Here is a 6,905-nt window from a genome sequence, read left to right on the forward strand (position 1 = left end):
ATTATATTTTAAAAATAATAAATTCCAGTTAGCTAACATACAGTGTATTATTAGTTTCAGGTGTACAATATAGTGATTTAACACTTCCATACAACACCCAGTGCTCATCACAAGTGCACTCCTTAATCCCCATCACCTATTTTACCCATCTTCCCACCCACCTCCCTTCTAGTAACCATCTGTTTGTTCTCTACAGTTAAGAGTCTGTTTCTTGGTTTTCCTCCCTCTCTTTTTTTTCTCCTTTGCTCATTTGTTTTGTTTCTTAAATTCCATTAATCATATGTTGGATGGATTTGTTTCCATAATTTGGCTCTTTTAAATAATGGGGCTATAAACATTGAGTACATGTTTCCCTTTGAATTAGTGTTTTTGTATTCTTTGGGTAAATACCTAGTACTACAATTGCTGGGTTGTAGGATAGTTCTATTTTTACCTTTTTGAGGAACCTCCATATTGTTTTCCGGAGTGGCTGCACCAGTTTACATTCCCACCAATGGTATAATAGGGTTCCCCTTTCTCCACATCCTCGCCAGCGCCTGTTGTATCTTGTGTTGTTTATTTCAGCCATTCTGACAGGTATAACATGATATCTCATTGTGACTTGTTTTATATTTTCCTGATGATGAGTGATATTGAGCATCTTTTCATGTTGGCCATCTGTATGTCTTTGGAAAAATGTTTATTCATGTCTTCTGGCCATTTTTTAAATTGGGTTGTTTTTTGAGTGTTGAGTTTTATCAGTTCTTTATATATTTTGGATACTACCCCTTATCAGATATGTCATTGACAAACATCTTCTCCCATTTTGTCTGTTGCCTTTTAGCTTTGTTGATGGTTTCCTTCACTGTGCAGAATTTTTTTATTTTGTTATAGTCCCAATAGTTTATTTTTGCTTTTGTTTCTCTTGCCTCTGGAGACATATCTAGGAAGAAGTTGCTGCAGCTGAGGTCAAGGAGGTTACTGCTTGTGTTCTCTTCTAGGATTTTTATGGTTTCAAGTCTCACAGGTAGGTCTTTCATCCATTTTGAATTAATTTTTGCATATGGTATAAGAAAGTGGTCCAGTTTCATTCTTTTGCATGCTGCTGTCCAGTTTTTCCAACACCATTTGTTGAAGAGACTTTTTCCCATTAGATATTCTTTCCTGCTTCGTTGAAAATCAATTGACCATGTAATGTGGGTTTATTTACGGATTTTCTATTCTGTTCTATTGATCTATGTGCCTGTTTTTGTCCCAGTACCATACTGTTTTGATCACTACAGCATTGTAATACAACTTGAAGTCCGGAATTGTTATGCCTCCAACTTCACTTTTCTTTTTCAAGGTTGCTTTGGCTATTCAGGGTCTTTTGTGGTTCCATACAAATTTTAGGAGTGTCTGTTCTGGCTCTGTGAAAAGTGCTGTTGATATTTTGATAAGGATACCATTAAATGTGTAGAATGCTTTGGGTAGTATAGACATTCTAACAATGTTTGTTTTTCTGATCCATGAGCCTAGAATGCTTTTCCATTTTTTTCTATTATCTTCAATTTCTTTCATTAATGTTTTATAGTTTTCAGAGGACAGGTCTTTCCCCTCCTTAGTTAGGTGGGGACCTAGGTATCTCATGGTTTTTGTTGCGGTTGTAAATGGGACCAATTCCTTAATTTCTCTTTCTGCTGCTTCATTATTGGTGTATAAAAATGCAACAGATCTCTGTACATTGATTATGTATCCTGTGACTTCACTGAATTCATTTATCAGTTCTAGCAGTTTTTTGATGGAATCTTTCAGATTTTCTATATATAGTATCATGTCAACTGCAAATAGTGAAAGTTTGATTTCTGTCTTGCTGATTTGGATGCCTTTTATTTCTTTTTGTTGTCTGATTACTGTGCCTAGGACTTCCAGTCCTATGTTAAATAACAGTGGTGAGAGTGGATATCCCTGTCTTGTTCCTGACTATAGAGGAAAAGCTCTCAGTTTTCCCCATTAAGGATGATATCAGCTGTGGGTTTTTCATATACGGTCTTTATTATGTTGAGATATGTTCCCTGTAAACCTATTTTGTTGAGGGTATTCATCATGAATAAGTCCATTAAAATTTTTTAATGTTTATTTATTTTTGAGATAGAGAGAGAGAGCAGGGGAGGGGCAGAGAGAGAGGGAGACACAGAATCAGAAGCAGGATCCAGGCTCTGAGCTGTCAGCACAGAGCCTGATGCGGGGCTTGAACTCACAGACTGCGACATCATGACCTGAGCCGAAATTGGGTGCTTACCCAACTGAGCCACCTAGGCACTCCTGGGTAATTCCATTTTAGAGATGAGGGACTGAACACAATTTGAAACAAGCCTCAAAGGTAATCTCAAAGAGAAAATGCTACTTGAGTGACATGAAAACTATGGATGGGTTGCAGAAGTGTTTACAACATAGCTGAATAAAGAGGAGGAAGAAGAAGAGGAGGGGAAAAAATGTAAAGGAAATGAGCTAGAAGCAGACACATGATCTGAATCCTATGCCCAAAATCTACATTGAGCCATTATTCTCAGCTTGAAGCATCCTGTATGATAGCCCCCACAGCCCTATATCCAAGGAGCAGAGAGTAGTGTGAAACTTTTATTGTCTTGCTCACCCACACATAGAACCAGCTTCAAGAAGGAAGAATAGTCTCTTGTATACAAACTTCTAGGCACAGCCAGGCTAGCATCATTTTAACAAACTCTTGGGTAAACATATCCAGGTCATTATCCATAGTTGTACTGCCTCTTTATTTATTTATTTTGATCAGCTGAATCCTCAAATCCTACCCTCTATTCTCCATTGCCATCATTACTTAGGCTCCTGAAGAGCCCCAGATGCCATTCAAGTGTTATAAACAGAATTTAGCCTGAAGGCAAAATACACTAGGATTTGCATTTCAGATTTACTGGCTAAGAGACTTCAAGCAGATGACTTCTTATACTAATAATGATCTTATCTGCCAAATGGAGAAGATAATGTCTTTTTTATAGGGATACCACATTGAACAGTGTTTAAAAGTTCAGTCACTGGACTCTGACATCCATTTGAGAATGTTTCCACCTTTGGTAAATTACCTAATTTCAGCAAGGCTTAATTTCATTGTCTGTAAAATGAGGATAAGGCTAATAGCACTTATGTCACAGAATTGTTAAAAGAATCGAATGAGATACTATATATGAAACACTTGACATATTCCCTGACAAATAGTGATCAACAAATATTGGCTTTTATTATTATTACTGGAGATCAGTGATAAGCCTGCCACAGTGTAGCTGACCGATGCATGCTAACTAGCCTTATTAGGATACACGTGGCAAGCTTTGAATAATTTATATTGCACATTATTTTCCCCAAACTGCCACTCTTAAGTATGTATTCAGTGATGAAAGGCTGGCTTTCTAGTTATTTTCTCTGTTGATAAACAAACCTCTATCTAGAGATATAGACTCATGGTGTGGGTAACATCTCAAGCAAGCCCAAATGCTGCCTTGTACTCCTATAAGATCTGGCTGGGAAGAGAGGAGTGGGTTGATTTTCGTCCCCTCGGAATTCATGTCCACCAGAACCTCAGAACATGACCTTATCTGAAAGTAGAGTCTTTGCAGGGATGATGTAAGTAGTTAATATAAGGTTATATTGAATTAGGGTACTCCCTAAATCTAATGACTAGGGTCTTTATAAGAAGGCCATGCGACCACAGAAACAGAGATTGGAGCAGTGCTTCTATAAGCCAAGGAACACCAGGGATTGCCAGCAATCTCCAGAAGCTACAAGAGAGGCAGGGGACAGATTCTGCTTGAGAGATTCCAGAAAGACCCAACCCTGCCAACATTTTGATTGTGAACTTCTGGTTTTGAGAAATGATCAAGTTTGTGTAATTTGTTAGGGTAACCCCCAGAAACTAATACATGAGGGACCTCTAGCCAAAAGTGCGATAAGGGTTACACATCTCTTCTCTCCAGGCAGAGGCAGCAAGGAGTGGTGCAGAGGATGTATATTTGGGGGTCCTGAATGTATCCGGACAAACATAAGACCTCCAAAAGTGGGCCCCAGAAGACACAGCAACGGTAGGTGCATGTTCTGTTATATCAGTGGCCCCTTAGGCAACTGAGGGTAGTTCTGTGCCATTTGGAGTGGGTGCCAGGGCACAAAAGGGCAAGGAAGTAGAACCACATTGATATGCAGAGATTGGGCTACGCCAATACTCAAGGGTGACCTACCAGACAGATTCAGAGGCTGGGGCATCTCAGGCAACATTAACTCCTTTTAAGTATATAGCCAAAGATATGGCACCATTCCTTGCTGCCTCTGCCTGGAGAGAAGAGATGTGTAACCCTTATCGCACTTTTGGCTAGAGGTCCCTCATGTATTAGTTTCTGGGGGTTACCCTAACAAATTACACAAACTTGATCATTTCTCAAAACCAGAAGTTCACAATCAAAATGTTGGCAGGGTTGGGTCTTTCTGGAATCTCTCAAGCAGAATCTGTCCCCTGCCTCTCTTGTAGCTTCTGGAGATTGCTGGCAATCCCTGGAGTTTCTTGGCTATATACCTCTTATACTGCAAAGACAACACTGATACCAGAAGTACCTGAGGAGCTTTGCAAAAGTTCTGGAGCTCTGAAATAGGGACTGAAATTTGTGTTTTGAAAAGCCTTTCCTGGTAGATTGATACAGAGCCAGGACTGAGAGAAGTAGCTAGTTCAATTCATGTTAGTTACTAATATGCCAGAATAAGTAAAGGATGACCAGTCCATCATAAATGAGCAGCTGAATGATCAAGTGTGCCTTCAATACTGTAACATTTCAGGCCACGTGGAGGTATGGAGACATCAGGCATTGTGTGAACCCAATGTGAAGGGGGAACAGGACAGCTGGGGGCTGGAGGGGCATCAGTGTCCTCTGGCTGCAGAGCAAGTCTTGGCTGAGCCCTGGCTCCTCGGCGATTTTTCATCCTGGAATGATAATACTCAATGTTAGCCCATATTTCTCTAGTACTTTTTGAGTTACATTTTTGTAACAGTTATGTTAATTGTCGACTCTGTTTATCCTAGGATGTAATATTCTAAGTATTTATAGCTTAACTCTGATGAAGAGAAAACGGAAGATCATTTGCTGGTAAATCGCCACGCGGAGATGTAGAATGTGAATTCCACTAGTGGAAGCAATATTGCAGATGTGCTGATTTATCAAGACGAACTTATTGAAAGGTCAATACATAAGCTTTCGTTAATTTTTTTTTTTTTTTTAACTGTTTGAGGGGTTTATTAGTTTAGGGAACTGAATGGTTGCTGCCTCCAAGTCTCCTCCCTACCCTGGCGGACCTGGGCACAGACGAGTCCGTGTACAGTATAGCGTGTTGCCGCCACCTAGTGGTGAAGATGGCATTTAACCATTGTTAATGGAATAAAAAATCTCTTGAAGAGAGGACAATAAGTAAAGTTGGATTCTCAAGCTCACTTTGAAAACAATCTAGAATTCTCCTCTGGCCCTCCAAACAAAAACACCCTGATATATCTTTCTGATAAGTTTACATATTATATAATCAGCTATTTTTTAACATTGGCACACCAGTGCTCCCGTTTCGTTTCCTCTATTCACATCCTATAATTTTTCCTTTTTTTTTTTTTAAACAGAAACAAACTATCACCTTAACCTCTCCACATTTGTGAAATAGCTAATGTGAATATGCAAATGATAGAGAATGCTCTTTCATCCTTTTTTATGAATACTTATACATCTGATGTGTAGCACTTCTCCCAATGAATGCAATCTTTCTTCTCAGAGCCAGAAGAACAATTCTGAAGCACTCTATTTTGGGTTCTTAAAGAGCCAGATCTCACCTTTAGAGAGATCACGTGATAGGAGTTGATAGTAATTAAAACCACAAGCTGGAAAAAATAAATTTGTCATCTCCCCTTTTCTGTTTTGTTGATTGATGATCTGGAGTGAGGTTATCCATCCTAAATTTCCCAAGGAACTCAATAAACATTTCTACTGTCTTTCCCTTTTATTCAAATAAGGAGACAGAAATGTGACAAATAGCTCATTCATGTAAGTCTGAATTTTGCAAAGCTGTCAGCATTCTCAAGCTGAAAACACAGCATTTCTTTTAGTTCTTCTACACATGGGATCATTTCTGCCACTAGCTCTCTGTGGAACATGCTCACCAAAGCTGTGTTTCTATTGGAAACACTTGAAACGGACACTAAGATTGCTTCTAATTTACACACACACACACACATGCACAACCACTGATTCCCTTGCTACTGTATCTTGTTGAAAAGATCTGTGGCCCTAGGATCACCTTGTACTGGGTTAAGTGGTGGCCCCCTGAAAGATGTGTCCTTATAATATTCCCTGGGAACCTGTGTATGTATTCTTATTTGGGAAAGGGTCTTTACATGTATAATTAACTTAAGTATCTCATGATAATTTTGCAAAGCTGTCAGCAAAGCTGTCCTAAATCCAATAACAAATCGCCTCAGAAGTACAAGCTAAGGAATACAAGCTAAGGCCACTAAAAGCTGAAAGAGGCAAAGAAAGACTCTTCTTCCAGGTAATTCTAATGTTGAGAATGTGTGAATCTGAAGTATTAATAGGAAAGCCACCTTCTGTCTGGCCCCAATGAAGGTGGGTAGGACCTGGACTGAGGATACGGGACAGATGGTCAGCACAGTGACCTCTGGCATGCATGCATGTGTGTGTGTGTGTGTGTGTGTGTGTGTGTGTGTGTGTGTAGGAGTGGGTAGATACATGTAGATAAGGTGCTGGGACATATCAGGAGGGTGTAGGGTAAGGATTATATTGGTCATCAAGGAGCCAGGAAATGCCAAATTCAGTTTCATGTTTTCCTCATTTCAACTCTCCTGTTCTTCCCCACCCTTGAGTCATGTTTTGTTG

This window comes from Panthera uncia, chromosome B1 (assembly GCF_023721935.1).
Source record: "Panthera uncia isolate 11264 chromosome B1, Puncia_PCG_1.0, whole genome shotgun sequence".
Taxonomy (NCBI): domain Eukaryota; kingdom Metazoa; phylum Chordata; class Mammalia; order Carnivora; family Felidae; genus Panthera; species Panthera uncia.